The sequence below is a fragment of the Eptesicus fuscus genome, chromosome 2, assembly GCF_027574615.1.
Source record: "Eptesicus fuscus isolate TK198812 chromosome 2, DD_ASM_mEF_20220401, whole genome shotgun sequence".
NCBI classification, from domain to species: domain Eukaryota; kingdom Metazoa; phylum Chordata; class Mammalia; order Chiroptera; family Vespertilionidae; genus Eptesicus; species Eptesicus fuscus.
The window spans coordinates 53,661,325-53,688,640 of record NC_072474.1 but is presented as its reverse complement, the minus strand read 5'-3'; the positions used below and the strand labels follow the sequence as shown (position 1 = coordinate 53,688,640).

At 38.6% G+C, this 27,316-nt stretch overlaps 1 protein-coding gene across 2 annotated transcripts in view; it reads left to right on the top strand.

Annotated features, from left to right (window-relative positions):
* The window catches only part of BMPR1B (bone morphogenetic protein receptor type 1B), a 386,959-nt gene that overhangs the window by 198,446 nt on the left and 161,197 nt on the right, over positions 1–27,316 (top strand). For both annotated transcript variants that reach the window (XM_054727293.1, XM_054727286.1), the window contains exon 3: positions 22,966–23,060. The gene's annotated coding sequence lies outside the window, so the exon portion shown is untranslated. The remainder of the gene's footprint in view (positions 1–22,965; positions 23,061–27,316) is intronic.

The window sequence follows — 27,316 nt, the reverse complement described above, 5'->3', positions numbered from 1 at the left end:
TGTAGACAGAACGAGATGTAATAATTTGTGCTTTTCATTTCTGTTGTCTCTAGCTGAAAAATAAATCACATGGTGACTTCAAACTACAACTTATCTATCACCATTTTTGTGGGTCAGGGATGTGGGTAGGGTTTTGCTGTTTGCTTTTGGTTGAGGACCTAGTGCATTTGCGGGCAGGCAGTGACTGGAGTTGGGACAGTGGGCAGCTGAGGCACCTGGGGCTAGTCTGGCATCTCTCTCCTTTCATGTGACCTCAGGGCCTGTCCGTGTAGCCTGTCCCCATGGCCGAATCTGGGCTTCTGCACAGCATGCAGCTTCAAGACAGTGACATTGCCAAGGTGGCAGCTGAAGGCTTGGAGAATGAGTGTGACTGGAAGCAGGGTGAGCGTTGCATTGCCCTTCTATGATCCAGTCTGTACATCACACAGCTTCACTTAGGCCATAGTAAAAAAAATCAAGGTGAAAGAATATCAACTCCAATACTTGGTGGTTGGAGAGTGTCAGTTACATCATAAGAAGAACATGATGGTGGTATGGGAGATATTATTGGAGTTATTTGGGGGACATATAACCCACCACTGTTCACCCTGTGACCATCATCATTTACATCCCTCTCACATGTAAATATGCTTATTCTTGCCCTCAAAGCCCCTAAGTCTCGTTTTGTTACTGCATTAGCTTGAAGTCCAGGACCTTGTTTCTAAACCAAGTCCAGTATAGTTATAGATCCTTGGTAAGGCTTCTGGAATACTGAGAACACTTTGAAAACCTGTGAGCGAAAGAGATGAATTATCTGCCTTCCACACACCCCGAAGTCAGTGGTGTGAGAAGCATAAAAATATTCTGTGGTTCTTCCTGTTCCAAGAGGGAGAAATGAGAGGCTCTTATACTTCATAGCAAATCTGAAACCCAAATGTCCCTGCTGCCATTTGCTTAATTCGGGCTCCATCTCATTCCTGGGAATTATGCTCTGTGACTCTTGGCTCCCCCGACTGAGTTCTTGTTTCCATTCTCTGAATCATTATTCTTTTAAAACACACACGCGCGCGTGCGCGCACACACACAAACACACAGCAATCCACCCTGCCTTGCATCTGTAGCTGACCTTCTCAACCTTCTTCCTATGCAGAGAAGTTTGGGGGTCCACAGGCCACTCTTACTTTGTATTGTCTTTGTTTCTGTTTAGTCCCAGCTGGTATAATTACAAAATCTGCAGGGTTTCTTATGTATCAATTTATAATCTACTCTATTAGTAAAGGCCACACCCAGAACATTTTGGAGATAATCACTCCTTTACCAGGTGTTCCCTGTGGGGATGCAGTGAGTTAACACCCGTAAGATTCTTAGTAGTTTGGTTGTTTAGCAGAGAATGTTACCTGTGCCTTTAAGATCCTTAGAAAGCCTTTTATTTGTCTTAAGGGATCTATGGGGCATCATCTGACTATTCCTGAGGTGTTAAAAGAGGGTATTTATAGTAATATGCATACCTGCATTTGTAGACCAACTCTTTCTGACTACACTTGGCATTTTATTCCCTGAGGCTTGCTCCTATTTTGAGACTCTTTTGCTCTCTGAAGTAACAGGAAATGAAAAATAGTTTTTATTTTCAAACTCAGCAAATAGTTCTTCCAAAATTTTGCTGTCAGCCGAACATTTCCTTTAACGCATCTATCTCTACCCACATCTCCTCTTAAGTAGCAAAAGAAAGGCAGGTGTTCCTTTCAGTACCCTGCTTGGATTCCTCCTGAGCTAGCTCCTTGGAGCTCCTTAATTACATTTCCTGTTTGCCACATCATTGCAGACAATAGTATTGCTAAATGTTCTGCTACTATGTAACAAGAGTTTTCTATTCTTTGCCTTTAGAAAACATAGTCCTTATTTTTCTGGAGCCCTTATAGTCCAACTCTGAGGCCTATCCGGCTTCCACTCCTTTGGCCCGCATCTTCTGTCTGGTCCAGAGGTCAACACCGGATGTCTCGAGTTTACTTTTTTATTATTATTATACTTTATTATTACTATTATTATACTGCTTCAGTTCTGGTATCAAAGTATATTCCAGTTATCTGTGCTTTTAAAAAGATAACTGTAAAGTCTAGTGGTTTAAAACAGCCTAACCAAAGTTACCACCTCCCCTGATTTCCTGGATCAGGATTTGGTGCAGGGCTCAACCGGGCCGTTCTGGCTCAGGGTCTCGTGCTTTTGCAGTCAGATGGTGTCTAGCACTGGAACAGCAGGAGGCTGAAGCAATGAGAAGCTCTGCAGGCTGATCTCTATTCCTGTAGTCTCAAGGCCTCTCTGACTTCTTCACATTGGCTAGCATAGTTTTTGTTACAGCAGCGTGCCTCTACAATGGTCAGACTGCTAATGTGGCAGCTAAAGGCTCCAAGATCACAGATTCTGATGAACGAGTTAAATCACTTTTCATTGCCTGGCCTTGAGGCACATAGTGTCACTTCACCATAGCCATAAGCTCATCCAGTTTCACAGAGAAAGAATTGAGATCCCACTTCTCAATAGGATGTAAGAAGAGCAATTGGGGTGGGGGAATATTGCTGTGGCCATCTTTGAAAAATAAAACCTTCTACACTTCTTTGTACCTAATCTTTACAGGTTAATTCCAAAGTGATAAAGATACACATGTCAATGGAGAGATAGACAGTCTTTTATGGTAAAAAAAAAAATACACAAATTGATCATCCTTGCTTTCATTCTCAAATTTTGCTATTTAAACATTCAGTGAATTTCTGGTTAAAACATTTAATGAGACTCTAAATTGATGTTTTCCTCTTGGCTAAGCCAAAATTATGATTGTGGGTGGTGCATGTTTTAAGTTATATCAAGTTCTCAGACATGCAGAATTTATGAATGGTAATAGTTTGATCTGGCCAGCTATTGAAACCTTGTGTTTTTGTAAGAGAAGAGGAAAAACGTTTCCTAAAAATGAGAGAAATTTTAAATCTAGCTCTGTATAAGTACTGACAGGTTGTCCTATTGATTCTTAAAATTAATCTTTTAAAATATCAAGAGTCATTTGGTTGAGCTTCATGACTATGAACAGCGAAAACTTCATTAAAGGTGATGAATGTGCAGCTGCCAGCATCTCCTTTCTTCGGGGCCACCCCAGCTCAGTTTGTCTTCTGTCACTGCCTAAACGTGCGCCGTGGAACATTTCTGGCCGTTGCAGATGTTTAGTCTGCCTACGCTGGACCCTGTTCACTGCATCTTATTACCTGGGTTTCCCCTTCTGCTTTTAGCAACAATGCTACCCAGCTAGCCTGTGTGGGCGAGCCAGGCATGAAGCAGCTTGTGGAAGCCAAGAAACCAGAAAACTGCTACCTGGGACGACTGTGTCTTCACAGGGCTGTCAGGGGCCAGCTTCTATTTAGCCCTCCTCACAAGATCAAAGGTGACACAAAAATGAATGGAAAACACCACAATAAATCTTCACCGCTTATTGCAGTGATTGTACCTAGGAAAACACACCACTTTTTAGACATCGACCTGGCCTACTGACAATGAAATTTTGGTCATCGCTACATTGAAGGCAGTGCTACTTAGGGAATTATTGATCTTTTAAATATATGCAAAATATAGTTAAAATAAATTCCAAAATAGGATTGGTTATTTATGTCATAGTCATAATTTGCCTCAACAGTTCACCCTCAGGTAAATTTCTTTGAGATAAAATATGAACTCCAGCAAACAGCCTAGTGAAGCTGACAGTAAGTTTGTTCATTTAATTACAACCTGATTTTTGAAATAATTGAATTGTGTTTTCAAACAAAGGATGTTAGAGCTTTAGGGAAATAGTAAGCCTATAAAAGCAACAAATTACAAAAGAATATGAAGACACTGAAAACTGGATCGTAAGTAACATGAGGTGACAATTGGAATGTCAGATTTGATAAAAATATTTTCAAATCATTTCAGTTTACTTCATTTAGCATCTTAGTTGTTCTACAAAAAAAAGTAATACTTTATTTAGTGTTTTTGTTTATTTATAAAAATTGAACCTGTCATTCATTTTCAGGAATTAAATGTTTTATTGTTAGTTTTCCACCCATAATCTAAAACTTGTTTATTTATTTATTTTTTAATCTTTATTGTTGCAAGTATTACATAGGTTCTCCTTTTCCCCCCATTAACCTCTTCTAGCCCTTTCCTGTCCTCCCCCTCATCCCAGGCCCTCACCACCCAATTGTCTGTGTCCATGGGTTATGCATATGTGCATACAAAAAAACTTGTTTATTTCTAAGAAGGTCAGTAACTTACTGATTATCAGAGTAGTAATTATGTTAAGTATATGTTTTCAGCATTGTGTAAGGTCAGATAACCCAAAATTTTTTAATAATTAAAATTTTTTAAAATTGATTTTTAGAGAGAGAGGAAAGGTGCATGGGACTATGCCCAACCAAGTGAGTCATGCTGGCCAAGGCTGTTAATAATTTTGAAACAAACTTTTGGGGCCTTTATGTGTTTTGCTCGACTCCCCTCCCAGCCTCCCAGCCATTCTCCACAGAGCTTTAAATGTAGCTTTTAGAACTGCCCAGCGGCTTCTCATTGCCAGGCAGGTAAAAGTTAGGGTATGTTTTCATGACAGACCAGGCCCTCCAGGATCAGGCACCTTCTTCCCTTACGTTATCGCCTGCCTCTCTGCACGGGAGCCTTGCTGTCTCACAGAGACTTGCTTCTCATCCTGGCACAGACTATCCTGTCCATCACAGCTCTGCTTTTGCTCTGCCTCTTTCTGGAATGGTTCTCCCTCTGCCTCTTCCTCTAGACTGATTCCTACTCACCTTGTTAAAGACTTGCTTTCACCTTACCTCCCCAATGATTTAGGTCTATATATCTTACCCTGTGTGTGCCTCTTACACTGCTCTTATTACTGTGCATTATAGCTTTTGCCTGTGTGCTACTTGGAGGCAGGACTTGTGTCTTACTTACTTTTGTATGTTACAAGTGCTTGGTATATATTAGATATTCAAAGTTGTTTACAGAGTGACTGAATGATTTATGGTCCTATTTTATTTTTCATTTGAGTCTGCAGTCTCTAATCTTTGAATCATCTTTCTCCTTGATCTCACCTTCTTATTTGGAGCATGGCAGTACCTCTCATTTCATGTTTTCAAGTATTTCTGACTTCTCTTTATTTTACCAAGACGGGAGAGAACAGTAGTCAGGGCCCTGAAGTGGTAATGTGTATTTGCAAAAGTTCATATAAGAAGTATGCTGCTTTAATGTGTCTTACCTTCAACAGTGGAAGGTTAAGCCTTCATTATACGTTTATTAATTAGGTTTTTCTTTAACACCACAAAGAAAGTTACTGTGAATATGGAAAAATGCACAAAACATAGCTCCTGATTTCAATTAAGGTATTGTTTACTAGAAAAGGGAGGCCGGATATAATACAAGTTGGGAATGCTGTAGGTTTTCATAAGGTACACAAAGAATTCAAAGGCTGTTTTGAGGTAGATTACCTTGGCTGGCTTTATCAGAGAGAGAGCTTTAAGAAGAAAGGTTTGAGTAGAAATTGCCATTCATTTTTACCACATGCTGTGAATTCCATAACAAATGGAGTGTGCAGAAAATGTGTTGACTTCTTTGAAATACCTTTAAAGAAAAATTGGGAGTTGTGTAATATTGATACATGCAATTCTGATAAAGTACTGTTTGGGGGTATGTAAATAAAGGAATATAAGTTTATGTTCTATGGAGTGGTTGAACTGTTAAATGCAATTTCTTCAGGTAGTTAGTGGATCTTAATATGCTATTAGACCCTAGAAGAGATGCTCTATCAGCAGAACTCTTAGGACTGTAGCACCACACGATCGTTAAATTAATTTCCGGCTGATTGGTTTGCTTTCCTGGAACGTGAGCAGGATTTGATCATTTTTGCTTTTCTTACGATTTAATTTTGGTTCCTTAGTTTGTGCATGATTATTAGTTGTTAAAAAAATAAGAATTTAAATTGATGCTAAGATTTGGGGAATGCAACCTTTTACTACTGTGAGGAGACTTCATTCTCTACTAAATACACTCCAAGAAAGTGTGTTGAGATGAACAATAGATACCAGAATTAAGTGCTACAAAATGATGGGATTTACAGTAGATGGGATCAAGTACTCATGTGACCCATACTAGAGGGATCCCAGGGTCAACGTTACAAATAATAAAAAAAAAGAATAATGTAAGCAAAATTTAGAGACTGTCTTTAATGTTTTGTTTATCATATTTTTCTCTCAAGAGACAATAAAGTTACTCATGCCCTGGTCGCCAGGCTCAGTGGTTAGAGTGTTGGCCAGTGCACCTGAAGGGTCTTGGATTCAATTCCTGGTCAAGTGCACATAACTGGTTGCAGGTTTGGTCCCTGGCCCTGGTTAGGGCTTGGGGAGTGTGCAGGAGGCAACCAGTCTATGCACCTCTCTCAAGTCAATGTTTCTCTCTCTCTCTCTCTCTCTCTCTCTCTCTCTCTCTCTCTCTCTCTCTCTCTCCCTCTCTCTCTCCCTCCCTCCCTCCCTCCCTTCCTCTCTCTCTAAAAGTCAATGGAAAAAATATCCTCAGGTGAGGATTAACAAAAAAAGAAGATATTCACAAGTGATAAGCAAATGTATTCTAGAATGTATAGGGCAACTACATAAAAGCAATTAATCAAAAATGGATATAATTGCATTGGGCATTTCCAGGACAATAACTTTTTACCTAAATGATTTGAATTTTTAGAGGGAAATATTTCAGTAATTGCTTTTGTTTTTGTTGTTCTGAAGGTGAATGTGCTTTAGAAACTAACATATTCCTAAAGTGTATTTCTTCTTTTTACCAGATTAGATGTGAAACACTTTACTTCCTGACAGAAATTTCAGATGCAATTTTAATCTTCCAATGGCTGCTTATGTAATTAGACTAAAACTTAAATTCCTTACTGTGGCTTGAATTAGTGCTTCTCAGTTGGGGCTGCAAGTCAGAATTACATGGAGGGCTTTACAGAATACTGGTCTCTGGCTCCTGCTCCAGTGATTCTGGTTTAACTGGTCTGGGATATGACCTGGGCATCCATCTGGGTTTTTATTTTTGTTATTTAAAATTTTAAAAAAATATATTTTTATTGATTTTAGAGAGGAAGGGAGAGAGAGCTAGAAACATCAATGATGAGAGAGAATCACTGATTGGCTGCCTCCTGCATGCTCCCTACTGGGGATTGAGCCCGCAACCTGGGCATGTGCCCTTATGGGGAATCAAACCATGACCTCCTGGTTCCTAGGTCGGTCGATGCTTAACCACTGAGCCACACCAGCTGTGAGAGCATATGAGTTTTTTAAAGCATCATAGGTGATTCTAATGTGCATTACAGTTTCAAAACCACTGGCCCCAAACACCTCCATCATTCAGTCACTGTCTAATTATTTGACTTCATTGTCTGCCAACTCTTACCTGCCGCTCCTTTTTTTTGTTGTCAGTTGAACACCCAGGGTGGTTCTTACCAAGGGTCTTACTGTTAGCAATTTCTTCTTCCTGGAATGCTCTTCCTCCATGTCTTTACATGGCTGTCTCCTCATCATCAGGCCTCAGCTCCAAGGGCGTGGCCACAGGCAAGGCTTTTCCTAATCGCCCCGTGGAAGCTTTCTTTTCTCAGCACTATCACTTCATTCTGTGCCACTTTTATTTATTTATTTATTTTTAATATATTTTACTGATTTTTTACAGAGAGGAAGGAAGAGGGATAGAGAGCTAGAAACATCGATGAGAGAGAAACATCGACCAGCTGCCGCCTGCACACCCCCCACCAGGGATGTGCCCGCAACCAATGTACATGCCCTTGACCGGAATCGAACCTGGGACCTTTCAGTCCGCAGACCGACGCTCTATCCACTGAGCCAAACCGGTTTTGGCTTTATTTATTTATTTATTTTTAATATACTGTGCCACTTTTGTCATTGCATGTCCTTTCTTTTTCTCCACGAGATGCTATAGTCATTGGTTAGTTTTCTTTTTATTGGCCACTAGAATGTAAAGTCCAGGAGGGCATGCCCAGCATGTTTGGTTCGCCATCATATTTCTAGCACTTTAAACCAAGCCTGTCATATCACAGTTGCTCAGGAAATATTTTTTTTAGTAAATGAACAAAAATGTTACCTTACCAGTTTGGCTCAGTGGATAGAGCGTTGGCCTATGGACTGAAGGGTCCCAGGTTTGATCCGGTCAAGGGCACATGCCGGGGTTGTGGGCTCGATCCCCAGCGTGGGGCGTGTAGGAGGCAGCCAAGCAATGCTTCTCTTTCATCATTGATGTTTCTAGCTCTCTCTCCCTCACTCTTCCTCTCTGAAATCAATAAAAATATATTTAAAAAAATGTTGATAGAAAATGATTATGGGAATACACATTGTTGTATCTCCACCCAAAAAATAGCCTTAAAAAATTTGGAATCCCATTTTAAAAAATTAGAATAAATCATAGGATGAAATGAGTGAAAATGTCAATAGGCAAAGACGAAGTTAACCTAGAAATGTGGCGACACCCAAGACAAACTCTAAGGGAGGTGATATTAAGCCTGGGCTAGTTTCCACCAATTGGGGCTCTCATTCATGGCCATACTGTGGGGCAGGATGGTGCGGGGGCGGGGGGGGGCGAATCTTACTATCATCCTAAAGTGCCACACTTCTGAAATCATCAAATATTCTCTGGTTAACTTCTATTTTAAGAAATCAGATGATCACCTCCCTCTCTAAAAAGCCTTCCCTGAGCTCCATGTCTAGGAGGAGTCGTTTTTCTGTGCTCTGTCTGTACCATGGCCACTGCCATACTCTATTATAACCATCTGTTCACCAGTCCTCTGGCCCCTTCTCCACCTCCAGCCTCCCTGAGAAGAGGAACTGTGTCTATAGTGCCAAACCCATAACAGGTACTCAGCAAGTGTTTTCTTGAGTGAAAGCGTAAGAAAATATGAAATATTCCACAAGAAACATTACAACTGCTAATTAAAATGATAAAATAGCCCTAGCTGGTTTGGCTCAGTGGATAGAGCGTTGGCCTGCGAACTGAAAGGTCCCAGGTTCAATTTCGATCAAGGGCACATGCCTGGGTTGTGGGCTCGATCCCCAGTAGGGGACTTGCAGGAGGCAGTTGATCCTTGATTCTCTCTCATCATGGATGTTTCTATCTCTCTCCCTCTTCCTTCTTCTCTGAAATCAATAAAAATATATTTAAAATTATAAAATAGATTTGTCAGGAATATAAGGAAGCTGAAATAGTTTTAATAGAACAGAGCAATAAATAATGGGGGTGTGATGTTATGCACACTTAGGAAATTGGGAAAATGTTGTTGGTGCCAATAAGTCTGAGCACTAGCTTCTGACTAATATGTGGCTTGTCATCTGAACAAGGTTTTCATCACTCACATGGGACTTTTTATACATTGTTTACCCTTTTTGATAAAGTTCTTTTCCATAGCTGCTATTCAGATGGATGCATTTTCCAGTAACACCTGATATGCATTTTAAAAGTAGCCTTTAATTGGTATTGATTGCTGGTAAACCCAAAGATAACTTTCATCAGTGTACTCTGAACTTTGATATTCTGCCCAAAAGAAAATGTAGCCATCTTTGGGCATATAAATGTTTCAGAATTCTCTCTGTAGAGGCGCTATTAGTTCCATGGGTGCTCTGGTCACAATTTTAGCACTTAAATGCTACTTAGGGCCACTTTTTCGGATTATATCTTGCTTCAAAATCTCGCCAGTACTACTATGCATAATTTTATCTGAAAGTTGGATTAGTAGGTCTTTCAAAAGGGCAGTTAACAGTTGAAGTGAACATATTTTGGTTAATGTGGTGCAATTATTTATTGCCGCGTTTTCTGTCACAAAGACTATAAAACAGAGAAAGAAGAGTGGCTACTCAGGACAGAAATGCTGGTCAGGTCTCCCCAAATCATCCTGAAATGCACGGTGGTGTCCCCGCTTTGCCGCCGGCACACTGGGAACTGGTATGTGCTTTTTCCCTTCTGTTTTTAGGAGGGATCACTACCAGTGCCAATCGAGCCACTTGACATGTTTTTAAGAAGGAGGTGACAAGCACAGAGAGAAAGCAGTCTTGAGTCACAGCATCCAAAGAAGTTTTCTCTTTTTAAACCTTAATTTGCATTCCCATATAGTTGGAGCTAGTCTTGTACCAGCTGAATTTCCATAGAAATAAAAGTTTACAGAAGGACATTTTATGAAGAGACACAGACGCGTGGGAGAGCTGCTGTATTCAGCATTTCCAGTGAACGTAAGGTTGGGTATGGTAGAGAGTGTAATGTGGGATTTGTGGGCCAAAGGGAAACGAAACTGACAGGGTAGCCCCAGGTGAAGATAGTGGAGAGGCCTGTATTCTGTGCTGAGACGTTTGAAGCCTCTGTTGTCGGCAGGAGGAGGTGTTGAAGAACAATCTTGAGTGTGTGGCATTGTGGGAGATTGGTGGGCAGCAAGGAGAGTGGTGACAGGAGACCACACTGTGATTGTTTCAGTATTTAAGGTTCCGTAAAAGCTAAACCTGATTTTTGGTAGGAACAGAGGGAAGGGAAAAGAGGGGACAAACTTGGGAGTCTGTATTTCAAAGATAGGCACCTGAGTATGTAGCAGCTGATGGGAAATAGGAGAGCGCAGAAGTGGAACGTGGAAATTTTTAACTTGGATGACTGAGTGGTGGTACTGTCATTACCCAAGTAATATAATGTGTGTGTGTTGCCATTCTCAACAAAAATATGTGTGCTTCAAATTGGAAGACTTCAGTCTGTCCCCTAGAAATTATTATTTTTTCCACAGGAAAATAACTTTTTGAATATGGCCCCTCTGATATTATTGAAAAGTATAGTAGTGAGGGCCAAGGACTTAATGTGAAAGGACCTGAATTCAGTTTCTGTCTCTACTTTCAAACTCTGACACATTGGGCTGTTGCCTTACCTGCTTTGAACTTCGGTTTCCTCATACGTGAAGTAGGAACACTTTCTCATTGGCTTGTCCTGATGATCAAGTGAGATAAAATGTGAAAGAATACTTCTTAAAATACAAAGTGCCATGTAAATGTGAGTTGTTAGATTTGTACATACTCTTAAGAGTTGGGCAGTGAGAGGTTTTACCCCATCCACAGGGATCCCTTGACCCCAAGAGTATGTTTTGAGATTCCTGTAAAATATTATTTCGTATTCTCTATTGGTGCTACTTAAGCATTAAGTTTCAGGTCCGCTTTTCCAAACACAAGTAGTTATGAAAAACACTTATTTCAGTTCATTGTTGAAGTTCAATACAAATTGTCTCCAAAATAAAACAAAATGGCTGGTGTGGCTCAGTGGTTGGGCATTAACTCAGGAACCAAGAGGTTGCAGGTTTGATTCCAGGTCAGGGCACATGCCCGGGTTCTGGGCTTGATCCCGAGTAGGAGGCAGTGAATCCATGATGTTTATCTCTCATGGATGTTCCTATCTCTCTATCCCCCTCCCTTTCTTTCTCTCTAAAAATCCATAAAAACATATGAAAAAACAAAACAAAACAAAAAGATAAGCAAGTTATTGCTAAGCAGAGGTGCTATTTGTCATTATTTCATCTTTTTATGGGAGCATAAAAAAACTATAGGGATATTTTTTATTCTTTTCTTTTCTCCTTTTACCACCTACCCATCCTCATATCCTCAGCCCAATTCCAGCTCTGTTCTTGGTCACTTTAGACGAAATACCAGAATGAAGCTAATTGGGGGGTGGGGAGGTGGGGAGGTGGGCTCATCGTTCACTCCTGTTCAGTTTTCATCTCTTCTAAAGTAGTAGGATTTTTTTCATTTTTAGTCTCTTTTTCTGCTTTACACCTTAGTTAATTTTGATAGTACATTTCAAGAATGTTTCAGGTCCTTTGAAGCAGAACGGCCAATAGAAACATTTTATATGTGAACCAAAAAAGAGTAATGGTTAGCTCATCTATTTCTTGTTAAAATTAGTTTGCTTTATTTTCTTCCTGTTTTGCTTGCTTTCTTTGGAAATTTGTTCTGATTAGAAAAAGTCACTTTAAAGTAAATAATTATATTCCTCAGCTTTACGGTCTAAATCCTCCCTCTGAAAACAGATTCATCATAGAGTAGTGAAATAAATGTTTTTATTTTATTTTATGAATGATCAGACTTAATGTACATTCCCATTTTCACTGCCTGATAAATTTTAATCATTCAATGATATTTTTATGAGCTACTGCCTTATGATGAATGAATAGTGAAAAGGTAAGCTTAAATGTGGTAAACAAGGCTTTCCCTTCTCCATCGTGTTGTTAGTTTTTGCGGAATCCTTCCTGGCTGGGAGTCCTCCCTTTGCACTCTAAGCAATGCATGGTGTAGCTTGTTTTGGGGAACCCTCATCTTTCCTGCTCTCCTTTCCTGCCTTAGAGAGGACACCTACTAATTTATCGAGATTTCAGGTCCGCTGTCCAACAAAATGCACTGTAATTTTGTCTAAAAATAAATATTCCATTAAATTAATGTCACATTGCTTATCATGGGTATGTATATAAATGAAAAGATCCACAAATGAATTGTTCTTGAAAAAGTAACAAGTAGTAAGAGTGGTAAAGGAGGAATTCTTACCATTTGCAACAGCATGGATCGAACTGGAGAGCATTATGCTAAGTGAAATAAGCCAGTCAGTGAAAGAAAAATACTACATGATGTCACTCATTTATGGATAATAAAGAACATTATAAACTGATGAACAAAAATAGATACAGAGGCAGAGAAGCATCAAACAGACTGTCAAAGGGCAGCGGGAAGGCTGGGGAGGGTTGGGGGGAGGGAGGTAAGAGATCAACCGAAGGACATGTATGCATGCATATAAGCATAACCAATGGATGCAAGACACTGGGAGTGGGGTGTGCTGGGGTGGGTGGGTAGGGGAGGTCAATTGGGGGGGAAAACAGGAGATATATGTACTACTATTTGCAATACTTTAAACAATAAAAAAAGAAGAAAAAAGAGTTCAGCTACATGTTTAGGATGAAAGAAATCTATTCAGAGATTAATGGAATTAAAAATTCTCATCATAAAGATTCTTATTGTCCCATAGATTTAACCTAATTTCCATTTTAGAGTGATGGTAGCAAAATTTAAATTAGAATTAATTCCTTCATTTTCAGAAATTGTTATTAAATTTATATGATGATTTTAAGAATTGTACACTTTTTTAAAAGTAGGAAATGCTTGATGTTATATTGCAAATATTTATTTGCTATATTAAAAACACTTTTTGATATGATCTTTAGTAGTATATAAATATGTGTGTGGCTATAAGAGCAAAACAAATGAAAATACTGATACGTAGCTGGGAACTCAGATATTATTAAGCGTGAAGAGGCACTTGTATAGTTTTGATGTAAGTCCATTTAGCAACAACTGTCCTATAAAAGTAACTTGATATTCCTGATGCTTTTCACTCTTTATATCACCTTATTTTATTAAACATAATTGAGCTTTGTTATTGATTCTGGTTATATGTGTTCTATACACTATGGATTTCAGAACAATTCCTACTTATAGATGATAAAATGTTTTATTTAGTTTGGTGCTAGTTGGTACAATGTAAAATGAAAGTTAAAAAAGACATCCAGTCTTTGCTATGGCTTTCTTATTTAGTATTTTTCTTCTTTCAATTTATATACAACATTGTTCTAGTTGAGAAGAACAAATCACCTATTTATTAACTGTACAGTCAATACTTCTCAAGCTAATCATGGGTACTGGCAGCAGTAAAGGCTAGTAGACTTGTGTATGATTTTCCTGTGGGTCCCGAGAGCCCAAAGGATTTATTACTTGAGAACAAAAAGCCTTAGAGTTAAAGGTAAGTGACTCTGTATATGATGTGACTAGCAGTAGGCCCGTGGAGGAAAAAACAAGGAGAAAACAGACCATTGTAGAGTCAGTTTTCTTTTCTCCTCAGTCATTTCCACTGAAAGCCACGTATCCCTTCAGGTCTTTCTGAAACTTGACGACCAGCTTGGGTTACTAATATTTTCCTGTACCCATTTGCCCCTGAGGAGAGTCTCGTTATTTATAGTGGTGGGTAAATCTGTAGTATTCATATCTGATTAAGTTTGTCAACAACATTTAAAAAATCATTCACTACTTAATCAATATTTTGCTTTTTTCACCTCTACCTTCAAGGAAGCACTAAATGAAAATATTAATGGGTAACTGGATTACAATTCTTGTTTCCTAACATTGATCTGATAGAGAACTTAGTATTACCAGACTAAAAATACTAATGTAGATATTTACCATCATACTAAACAAAGGATTAGCAGATTTTCTTGGTAATTATATTTTTTAAAAGTTTCTTTTCTTTTGAAGTTTCTCTTACTTTCTATTGAAATTGCATAAAAATTCAAATGGTTAGTTAAAAAACAAATAATATAGTAATAAGTCAACAATTTTTAAATTCTGATATTTTATTTGTTTATTAGTTTTATCATTTCTTCACCTAACAAGTGAGTGGCTATATCTATGCCAGGTACAACAAGCTGGCCCTTAAAAATATGTTCTAAGTTTTATTTGGTCCTAGGATTTTCTGAAATTATATTCAGTGGAAGTGAAGAGTAAATAGCCAAAAGGCAAATAAGTACTTGAAAAATGTTCAACATTATTAGTCATTAGGGTAATGCAAATTAAAACCACAATGAGATTCTACTTTATATTCACCAGTATTGCTGTAATAAAAAAGACAGGTAATTACAGGTGTTTGAAGGATGTGGAGAAATTGGAACCCTCATACATTGCTGGTAGGGATATAAAATGATGCAGCTACTTTGGAAAAACAGTTTCACAGTTCTTTAAAATGCTAAACATAAAATTACTATATTACCTAGCAATTTTACTCCTAGGCATTTATCCAAGCATAATGAAAACATATGGTCACATAAAAACTTGTACATGAAAGTTCATAGCAGCATTATTTATAGTAGCTCAAAAGTGGAAACAACCCCAATGTCCATCAGCTGATGAATGGATAAGTAAAATGTGGCATATCTATACAATAAAATATTATTCAAAAATGAAAAGAAATGGACTACTGATACTCAGTGACATAGGAAGTAATAGTAAACCCATTTTATTGATGAGGAAACTAAGGTTATATAATTTATGTAACTGAGACAAACAAAACTCAAGTCAGCTTGACTTTAAAACACTTCACCTTGATACTGTAGTGAGTTGTTGGTGTTTTATCTGTTTGTGGTTATAGGTTGTTACCTTTCTCTTTCTCTTTTCGTCCTGCCAAACTGTGAAAGCGAGATTTTATTCTCTGTCTCACTTCACTTGCTTACCTCTCAACACCAATGGAAACAGATCAGCCACCATTGCTTTCTTTCTATCTTTTTAAATACATGCTTTGTTGAAATGTAATTTGTAATATGCTACAGTTCATCCTTTTAAAATGTGCAGCTCAGATATTTAGAATCACAGTGCTTGGTGAGTGTTATGTTTAATGGGCTGTTTTCAATCCCTTTCCAATTTGATCTTTCCGTGGCATTCGTCATTGTTGACCACTCCTTCCTGAATACCCCATCCTCATTCATTTTCTCGTGTTCTCATCCTGCTCCTACTTACACATATAGTTGTTTTACAGTCTTTGTGGGTTTCTCTTTCTTGACTCACCTTTTAAATGCTGGGTTTGGGTTACTTTTCATTATCCATTCTGTCGCTGAGAGATCTCTTGTCTTTAGGAACCACCTATGTTGGCCAGTGGCTCACAAATCTCTTAAGTTTTTTATAGAACACACAGTTATTGGGTGTTTATTGTGTGTAAGACTCAGTTTAGGCACATGAAATTTGTGCCGTCATTGAACTTACATTCTGTTGGGAGAGACAGGCAATAACAATCCTATCTAATAATCCTATCTAATAAAGAGGTAATATGCAAATTGACCATCACTCCAACACACAAGATGGCTGCCCCCCATGTGGTCAAAGATGGCCGCCCCATGTGAACACAAGGTGGCCGCCACAAGATGGCCGGCAGGGGAGGGCAGTTAGAGGTGACCAGGCCAGCAAGGGAGGGCATTAGGGGCAATTGGGCTGGCAGGGGAGCAGTTAGGCGTCGATCAGGCTGGCAGGGGAGTGGTTAGGGGGTGATCAGGCTGGCAGGCAGAAATGGTTAGGGGCAATCAGGCAGGCAGGCAGGCGAGCAGTTGGGAGCCAGCAGTCCTGGATTGTGAGAGGGATGTCCGACTGCCTGTTTAGTATTGGGATCGGGCCTAAATGCTCAGTTGGACATCCCTCCAGGGGTCCCAGATTGGAGACGGTGCAGGCTGGGCTGAGGGACACCCCCTTCACCCCCCATACTAATTTCGTGCACCGGGCCTCTAGTTAAATAGTAAATAAGGAAGTTTGTCATTTGGAATAGTATGGTAGTGGTAGGATTCACTTGAAGGTATTTGAACGGGGACCTGAAGGAGGTGAAGGAGTGAGCCCTGAAGCTGTCTGCAAGAGAACATGCCAGTACAGGAACAGCAAGCTGAAAACCATGAAGGGCAAACTTGTCAGGTACATTAAGGAACAATAGAAGGACATTCGGGCTGGAGATGAGAAAATGAGGGGGTGTAGTGGACGCTGTCAGAGACATAATGAGGGAGCAGATGGAGTAGAGCTTTATGTATTACTAGAGGCCCAGTGCATGAAATTCGTGCATGGGGGGTGGGGGTGGGTCCCTCAGCCCGGCCTGCACGCTGTCCAATCCGGGACCCCTCGGGGGATGTCCGACTGCCGGTTTAGGGGGATCGAGCCTAAATCGGCAGTTGGACATGCCTCTCACAATCTGGGACCGCTGGCTCCTAACCGCTCGCCTGCCTGCCTGCCTGATCGCTCCTAACCCCTCTGCCTGCCTGCCTGATCGCCTTTAACTACCTCTGCCTCGGCCCCGCACCTGGAACCCAGGCTTCCCTCCTCCGGCCGGCCACAGGAACCCGGGACCTGGGCTCCCCTCCCTATGGTCGGCCACAGGCACCCAGGACCCGGGCCGGTTTTGCCTCGGGCTGACCGAGGGTGGGTGGCTTCTCCTGGGCTGCAGCCACTGGCACCCAGGACCACGGGCGGGAGGCTTCTCCCGGGCCCAGCTTTGTCAGGAAGGATGTCCGGAAGACATCTGGTCTAATTAGCATATTACCCTTTTATTAGTATAGATGAGAAGTTGAGCTTTTACTCTGAACAAAATGGGAAGCAGGTAGGATTTCGAGTAGGAGGTGAATATTATCTGAGTGTATTTTTTTTAAGTGACTACTTTGGTTTCTGTGTTGAGAATCGCTTATATTGGTTTCCAGTCCCAAAACTAGAATAGAAGGCTACTGAGTTGGTATAGTCTTTCTCTCTCCTGTGTTATGGATCAATATATTTTTAATGATTTCTGTACATCTATGCTTGGTTATAGCAGATACATCAAGTTCATCCCATTAAAGACTAAATTTATCTTCCAAGTTGTTCCTTCTTTCTATATAACTCTGCCTTGGCAAAGACCCAGCTACCATAAGGAGAAGCCTTCTGACTTTTTAAAGACTTGTTTTTTTAGAGAAGTTTAGGTTCACAGCAAAATTGAAAGGAAAGTAGAATTTTCCCACACGTTCTCTGCCCCCACACATGTACAATCATTATTGTCAGTGTTTCCCACCAGAATGGTACATTTGTTGCAATTGACGGGCCTACACTGACACATCATTATCACCCGAAGTTCATAGTTTAAGGTTCACTTTGGTGGTATACAGTCTATGGGTTTGGACACACATGTAATGACACGTATCCATTATTATAGCGGCGTACAGAGTATTTCACTGCTCTAAGAACCCTCTGTGCTTTGCCTACTTATCCCTCTCATCCCCATCCCCTACAAATCCTGATCTTTTTACTATCGCCATAGTTTTGTCTTTTCTAGAACGTGCAATAGGTGAAGTTATAGTATGTATCCTTTTAGATTGGCTTCCTTCACTTACTAAAATGCACTTAAGTTTCCTCCACATCTTTATGGCTTGATAGCTCATTTCTTCTTAGTGCTGAATAGCGCTCCATTGTTTGGCTGTGCCACAGTTTATTTATCCACCTACTGAAGGACATCTTGATTGCTTCCAAGTTTTGGCAGTTATGAATAGAGCTGCCATAAACATCCAAAAGTTCCTGTTTTTCTGCATCCTTCCTAGCATTTGGTGTTGTCAGTGTTCCAGATTTTGGCTATTCCAATAGGTGTCTGGTGGTATCTCATTGTCGTTTTAACTTTCATTTCCCTCATGACATGTGATATGGAATGTGATATGGAACATCTTTTCATATACTTATTTGCCATCTGTACATTTTCTTTGGTGAGGTGTCTCTTAAGGTCTTTGACTCATTTTTTAAAATGGTCTGTTTGTTTTCTTATTGTTGAGTTTTAGGAGTTCTTTGTAAATTTTCGGTAACAGTCCTTTATCAGATGTGTCTTTTGCAACTATTTTCTCACAGTCTATGGCTTGTCTTCTCATATTCTCTCTCTGTTTCTCTCCCTCTCTCTCTCTCTCAGAGAAAATGGAAGGGAGGGGGAGATACAGAGAGAGAGAGAGAGAATCATCCACTGTGAGAGAGATATCAATAAATTGCCTCCTGATCAGGGCCAGGGATCTAGCCAGCAACCGAAGTACATGCCCTTGACCAAAATTGGACCTGGGACTCTTCAGCCCATCCAACGTTCTATCCACTGAGCAAAACTGGCCAGGGCTGTCTTCTCATTCTTTTAAAATTGTCTTCTGCAGAGGTGAAATTTTTAATTTTAATGAAACCACCTTATCAATTATTTCTTTCATGGATTGTGCCTTTGGTGTTATATTTCAATATTCATTACCATACCCAAGTCATTTAGGTTTTCTCCAACATTACCTAGGAGTTTTATAGTGTTGCATTTTACATTTAGGTTTTTCAATACATTTTGAGTTAATTTTTGGGAGGGGTATAATATCTTTCTCTTGATTCAGTATTTTGCATATGGGTGGTCCAGTTGTTCAGCACCATTTGTTGAAAAGATTATCTTTGCTCCATTATATTGTCTTTGCTCCTTTGTCAAAGATCAGTTGACTGTATTTGTGTGAGCCTATTTCTGGGCTCTCTGTTCTCTTCCATTCAGCTATTTGTCTGTTTTTCCCCCGCACCACACTATCTTGATTATTGTAGTAAGTTTTTTAAAAATATTTTTTTATTGATTTCAGAGAGGAAGGAAGAGGGGAGAGAGATAGAAACATCAATGATGAGAGAGATTCCTTGATCAGCTGCCTCCTGCACGCTCCCTACTGGGGATCAAGCCCAAAACCTGGGCATGTGCCCTGACCGGGAATTGAACCATGACCTCCTGGTTCATAGTCAGTGCTCAACTACTGAGCCACGCTGGCCTGACAATTGTAGTAAGTCTTGATGTCTGTTAGTGTCAGCCTCCAAGTTTGTTGTTCTTCTTCAATATTGCACTGGCTATTCTGAGTTTTTTGCCTCTTTATATAAACTTTATTATGGGTTTATTTCCACAAAATAACTTCCTGGAATTTTGATTGGAATTGCATTGAATCTATAGATAAAATGTGGAAGAACTGATATTTTGACAATATTGAGTCTTCACACTTTTGATTCTTGATGTGTTCCTTTCTCTTCATTTGAATTTGAAGATAAAAACCTTTAAGTTCTTAATAGGGCATATCACTTACTTTAATTTTGTCCACTGGTTTCCACTGATTAATTTGTTCGTCTCTTCTTTGTGCTACCGTTTAATACTCAGTATTAAAGTTCTTCCAGTTCCTTGAAGAAATGCAGGAAGAATCTTTTTATTCCTTCTGATTTTGTTAGGGTACTGTTGAATCCACTTCCTTGCCTGGCCTGGGCAACCTCTATCTTATTTAAATGACTAATATAAAGGCAGTATGTGGTACTGTAGTCCTGTCAGGTTTGGGCTGAATTTCATATCTACTATTCGTTAGTTATATGATTTCAGACAAGCCCCTTAATAACTCTAAGCCTCATTTGCTCCATCTTCAAAAAGCAAAGGCATACCTGCTTGTCAGGATTGTATTTAGTTAGAGAATATATTTCTTAAGCCCTTGTTAGGTGGTAATTGCTCAATAAATTATAATGCTCCTCTCTAGACCCATGCTTCAGAAAGACAAGAGAAAGATTTAAAGTCCATAGTTTTCATTGGAGCTCTCCCTTTGTGTGGTATAGTTCTAGGATTTTGCTAACTGCATAATGTCACGTACCTACCATTACACTCTCACACAGAATAGTTTCACTGCCCTGAAATCTCCTTAGAGGGAGAAAGGTGATGAAAAGTTTTATATTCCAGGTTAAAAACTTGGGTTTTATACAGTAGGCTAGCAGTCCTCAACTATTTTTGTTCACATACCTTTAAAGGAATTTTGAAAAACTATGTAACCACTCACACATTACCAAGTTAACATCTACAATTTTTCACCTGTGGTAAAATATGTACTTGCAAAGAATTTAATTTCTACCCTATTGGAACTATTGACATTTTAAAATAAAACCTGTATCAACTATTTTAAGAATACTCAATGGAATCTAAATCCACAGTAATTTAATAAAACCATTATTCATTTAAATAATAATGAATAGACTCTTCTGTTAAAAGCTGAAAAATTTACATTACTATTTTATTTTCTTGACCTGTATTTCCATCTCACTTCCTCATAGAATTTTTATGTGATATTTTTGTAGTTAAAAGTCTTTAACTGTTTCTCTATCATACTTCTCTTCAACAAAAATGTAAGGAATTAATTGAAATTTTAAAATTATAAATTTTCTGTGACCCCAGGGCAATCTACCATAGTGATATTTGGGATAGATGAGAGTGCCCCTTTCTTCTGTGAAGTAAAAGAAAGGTTGTTGTGAATAAAGCATTGCTGTTAGCCAGATATTAATAAAGAGTTTATATAGAAGAGAATTTGGACATCGACTCCATTAAAACTACCCATTCAATTGCTAACTAAAAGAAACCAGTCTGAAGAGGCTAGATAGTGTATGATTCCAACTACATGACATTCAGAACAAGGCAAAACTATAGAGACAGTGAGAAGACCAGTGATTCCAGGGGTTGTGGAGAGAGAGAGGAGTAAGTGAAGCGCATTCTTTAACATTTTAAAAAAATGTATTTTCTGCTTCACATTCTATGCTCCAGCAAGAACTATTTGAAGTTCTGTGTCATGCTTTTCCATGTCTGTTTGTCTTTATTGTCTTATTCTTTGCCTCACTGCCTTCTACTCATATTTTAAGATGCAGAAGTCTCCATTGAAGAATTGCCTATTATACCTTCACTTCATATTGGCTCAGATGCCTGTGTTTCATATGCTCCCTCATTACTCTCCCTTATTACATGAACACATTTTTTTTTTGTAGTTAGGTTTTCTTTCGTCTCTGAAATTGGACTGGAAGATCTCTAAGAGTAGGACCTACATATTAATCTTTGTCTCTTCAGCAACTGGCTGTGTACGTCTCCTGGTAATAAGTTTAATTTATTGGATAAACATTAATTATTGAAATGAAACAAGGCAGAGTAGATTTCAATTGTTAGAAAGTTAATTCTTGTGCACAACTCTTTTTTGGGTCAGTTAAACTGTAAAAGGCTATTTTTGTTGTATACTAGTTATTTTTCTGGCTATGGTAAGGTTTCAGTAAGATTTCACATGAAGATAGGATTTTGAACTTAAAAATGGATTTGAGAACCACTCTGCTAGAAGGAGCACACCATTGTGAGCAGTAAGGGAAGGACTCTGGTTTTAACTCGGCGGCAAACTTGCCTTGTGACCATGGAAGTTAACCAGCCTGGGAGCCCATTTTCTCAACTATAAAATGAGTTAGTGACCAAGTTATTTCTAAAGTTGCATTTATTGTGAATTTAACCAAGGGAGGAAATGTTAATAAAGCAAACATATGATTATTCTTGGCAAAAAGAAAAAATAATATGACCTTGATTTATTTTCTAATCATTCCTACTGTGGATATTGTATGTGGTATACGTGTGTAATGCTGACCTTGTTCATATCACCTACAAACATCATGGCTTAGAATTTATCCTTAATCTGAAAAATATATAAAGTAAAATAATTATAATTCTCATTAAAAATCTAGTAGTAGTAAATACAATATGTTGATTTATATAATTTGAGTTATGTTTTAGCTTTTTTCACCAAATACATAATTTGATCTTTATTAATATTATACTTTCCAGTGCATTTCTATAATTCTGGAAATGAACTTATTGAGGTTGAAATATTTCTTTGTGTTCCATTACTCATGAGGATTTTGAACTAAAAAACGCAGCCTTTTTCTATGAGGAGCATTAACAACTATGGCAGAAAATGCTTTTCTGTATCTTTTGCTCATTCACAATATGTAGAAATTGTAGTAATTCAGTTTTGTGAAGCTTGATTGAATGATATTTAGGTCTGACTTTTATAAAGGGTTTGAGATTATGTTGTTTGGCCAAAACAAAGGCAGTATTTCCTTTCTTGTCTTCCACTGTGCCCAGCCCCCTCCCCCCACTTCTTTCCACCTGCTTGAGGAAAACGATTTCTTGAGACAAACCTCATAATTGCCCTTCTGTGCCTGATTTGGGCCTCAGGAAAGGCCCATAGCATCTGTAAAGCTGGCAGGAAAATGGTATTTCCAGGCAGGCACAGGGTTGCTGGGTAGTGAGCCAATCCCCAGCTTTGTCTGAGCAGCTGAGAACTTTGCCTGCGCATTACCACGGTGTTCAGTAACACAGACCTGTGCCATGAGCAAGTAAAGCCCTGAGCAAGTGTCAGGGTCAATATTTATAGACCACTACGTAGCTTGCCTTGCAAAGAGAGAAAACGAGAGACACGCACACAGAGGGCAAGGAAAGCAAGAATGCCGTGCAGGGGGACGTTCATTTCTAATGTTTTTTTAAATTAAAAAAGTTCTTTTTAACTGTCAGGTTCAAACCTCTGCTGAATCATAACCGTTTGCCGCTGAGCTATGACAAGAGAGGAAACAAAAAGTTAGACGAGCAAGCCTGCCCTAAGTGAGAAGGTAAGTAATTAGCCAGCTCAGTCTCGCTTTTACTCATAAACTCCATCTCCCTGTTGGCTGCTCTGCATCAGGACGCGTAGGGGTGTGCAGCATGTTAACGCTAAGAGGGGGGCTGCCTGCTGTTGGAGCCTGTTCTTGGTGGAGTGTGGTTTTGTGTCCTGTCCTTAAGATTGCTGTGTGCATTCATAACACGCTTATATAGCGTGGGCGGTGAGAATAGCACATCAATTTCATGGTGTGTCCTATCAGCAAGTTTCTGTTTCTTCATTCTGTCAAACTTGTAGTCTTCCTAGTGATAAATTCCTGTTTGCTTTCTACCAGATTTAAACCATGAATATTAGTACATTTCAGTAGCCTGTGGTCTAGAAATGGAGTAAGGGGAAAGTCGGGTGAACATGTGAAGATGAAGTAGACCTTGTCAAAATGTACACGCTCACGTCCCTCTGACAGTGCACCAGAGTGAAATAATGGTCCTTGTGGGAATAGAGAGAACCAAGTGGTTGAAACTAGGAACAGTCTCCTTAATCCAAGGGGCAAAAGACTCAGCATGTGGGAGAGTTTCTCAGCTTGTCCAATGACTTGTAAGATTGGTTATTACAAAAGGCAGTTCTCTACTAAAGACGTTAACTTAACATCCCTTGCTCTACACATTCATGGTTTGTTTTTTCCATTCATCACACGTAGCACTTTTACACACGCTTCTGGTGTGCTCAGTGCTGTAGTATGTTCATGTAACATCGTTGCTTTGCATATCCCAGATTCACATGAAGAGCAATGGTGCTGAAGGGGACAAAAAAGTTGTTTTTGATGTATTGTCTGATTTAGAAAACTCATGGGATGGATAAGCCTATGTTCTATATCTACTACGCATAGCTTGGAAGGTAACTATGTTGCTTTGCTGGAAGTATGGTGTTCACTTGATGAGACTTATCTACTGATGTATTGAAAGCTTCCTTGTGGCTGTGAGTTTTTTTATTGTGGAAAATAAGCGTTATCATGATTATTTAAAAAATTTAGGTTAGGTTATACATTACAGTTGATTACATAATTCCAAAGGATTTGACTTTGGGTGGTGGGCATACAACGCAATATACAGGTCATGTATCATAGAAATGTGCACTTGAAACCTATATAATCTTATTAACCAATGTCACCCCAATAAATTTAAAAAAGGATTTTCTGGACTACATATTTAAGTTAAAAACAAAAATAATATTAAAGTTGCTGTACGACTTGACTGGGAGCCAAAAGACATACAAAGAAAAGCGAATACTCTGGCACAGGTTTGTGTTAGGGCTAACATACAGGAGCCAGCTCATTCTCAAGTGAGATAAACCATATCCAGAGCAGTAGCTGGAACAGGTCTAAATGTCATGAAATAAGGCCAGTTGTTGTAGAGCATCTCTTCTGAAAATCACGTATAATTTTTAAAGTAATGCAAAATGTTTTAAAATCAATTTTATTAATTCAGAAATGCTTTAAGGCTAATCTAATATCTAAATTGAAACTATATTTTAACCTTCATTTTATGCTTGTTTTAGCTTCTGAATCAAGCTTTTTCTTTGTACTTTTTTAAGCTCTGCATACCAGTTTATTAATGAGTTTGATTTAGATTTTTGACAATAATATATTTATTTTGAAAATGTAGCCATGATTGATCTAGAATAGGCATTTCTTAATTAAATTTTTATTTTCTACTGCCTCTGGGTAAAATCTCATGATCAAGATTTTAAGTTCAGTTCTTAATTCAATATCTTCTATTTATTCACTTTATACATCATATAAATATATGATATTGCTTTCTTATACCTTTCTTATTGGTCTTATTTTTATTCCATCTGGTATGTTGTTTCTGAGGTACTGTGTGGAAATTTTTGGTGGAAACAGGCCAAATAAAATTACTTCAATAAAAAGAAACTAAAGAAAGTTGTCCCTTGAATTAAGAGAAAAAATATAAAATTGTGACATTGGTTGACAGTGTCTAAAATGTAATATATTTTCATTGAAGGTTGGTTGAGCATAATAAAACTTGAAATGCCTTCTTAATATATTTTGGCTTTAATGTTAATCTGATATTGGTTATTTATCACATTTGTAAATAACGTTTTATATGTAGATATATTATAAAAATGATATGAGGCCCTTTGTATCTTGTGTTAGCTATTGAAGCGATTAGTGAATTTAGCTTGAAATGTTAATTAATGCTACCCTCCTAATGGATCTTACTGCCCCTAGTCTCAGACTATCATTCCATCTACTGTATGACCCTTAAAGGGGTCAACCCCTACACCATGACCACTTCACTGTCCATGACCACTTCACTGTCAGAGTACTTGGTACAATGAGTCTCTTCTTGATCCCACTGATACTTTTATTCTGCACTCATCTTTTGCTCTTCTTTCTGTGGTATTTTCTCCATCTCTCTTGCCCCATGAGAGTATTCTCCTTTTCTCTGCCTTATACTCCAGCGATATTGAACATCTTGTATTTCTCAAAACAATCCATACAGTTTTGCCCTTTCCTGGAATATTTTATGATGCTCCCTATACCTTGAAAACCCTCTTTCTAGTCTCTGCCTTTCAATCTTAATGAAGGCATCCCTCCCCACATCCCTGCTGGTCCACTATCCGCCTCTGTGGTCTGGCCTCCTGTATAGACCTCTGTCACAGAACTTTGAAAGTCTGATATGTTTTGTGTTTCTTTATCAACATGAGACTGCAAGCTACTTGTAGCCAGGCTTTAACATTTATTTTTTTAATGTTCCTCCAAGACCTAGCACAGCACAGACACTCAGAACTTGAACTAAAGAAAAACTTTATTATGTTGATCTTAAACCACCTTTTCTCTTTTTTAAATTTTATTTTTTTCTGTCATCATTTATCCCTTCTGTGTCCTCTTCCACCTCCACCCCTGCAATCACCACACTGTTGTCCATGTCCATGAGGTTCTCTGTCTCTTTTCTTTTTTGCTCAATTCCTCCCCACCCCAACCCTCACCTGTCTGCCTGCTCTCTATCTATGAGTCTGTCTTTATTTTGCTTAGTAGTTCAGTTTGTTCATTAAATTCCACATATGAGTGAAATCATATGGTACTTGTCTTTATCTGACTGGCTTATTTATTTAGCATAATATTCGCCAGGTCCATCCATGCTGTTGCAAAGGGTAAAATTTTCTTTCTTTTTATGGCAGAGTAGTATTCCATTGCGTAAATGTACCACAGCTTTTTTATCCACTCAACTACTGATGGACACTTGGGTTGCTTTCAAATCTTGGCTATTGTAAATAACCCTGCAGTGAACATAGGGGTACATATGTTCTTTCAAATTAGGGATTCAGGTTTCTTTGGATAAATTCCCAGAAGAAGAATCAGTGGGTCATAAAGCAGTTCCATTTTTAATTTTTTGAAGTAACTCCATACTGCTTTCCACAGTGGCTGCACCAGTCTGCGTTCCCACAAACAGGATGCGAGGTTCCCTTTTCTCCATGTCCTCACCAACACTTGATGTTTGTTGATTTATTGATGATAGCCTTCCTTACAGGTGTGAGGTGATACCTCATTGTGATTTTAATTTGCATTTCTCTGACAATTAGTGACATTGAGGATTCTTTCATATATCTATTGGCCATCTGTATGTCTTTCTTGGAGAAGTGAATATTCAGGTCTTTTGCCCATTTTTAAAATTGGATTGTTTGTTTTTTGGTGTTGAGTTTTGTAAGTTCTTTATAAATTTTGGATTATAGCTCCTCTGTCAAGGGAAACAAAAGAAAAAATAAACAAATGGTAGTTCAACAAACGAAAGAGTTATTTTCAGCAAAGGAAAACATCAACAGAATTAAAAGACAAACCACTGAATGGGAGAACATATCTAATAAGGGGTTAATATCCAAAACCATCTTTTCTTTATAGACTTTTACTTTAATATGCTTTTAAACTTTGATTAATTGGATTTCAGGAATGCCCCTCAAGTAGATGATAAGTGCTTTTGAAACAATAACAATGATTTAAAAATTTTATTTTGTTTCTCTTTCTACCACCAATCACAGAATGTATGTATGTGTGTTTATCCATGTAAGCAGATATTTGTTGCACTCATAAAGTTACTTGAATAATAAAATTTTGAAATTATATTGGTTAGCATATACAAATTCACGATATATAGCCCCAAATATTTTAAAATTAATTTGATGTAATTTGTCAACAAAATCCACCAGTTGCTGCTCCTACATGGACTGCTCTGCTTAGTTAAATGGTGCCCC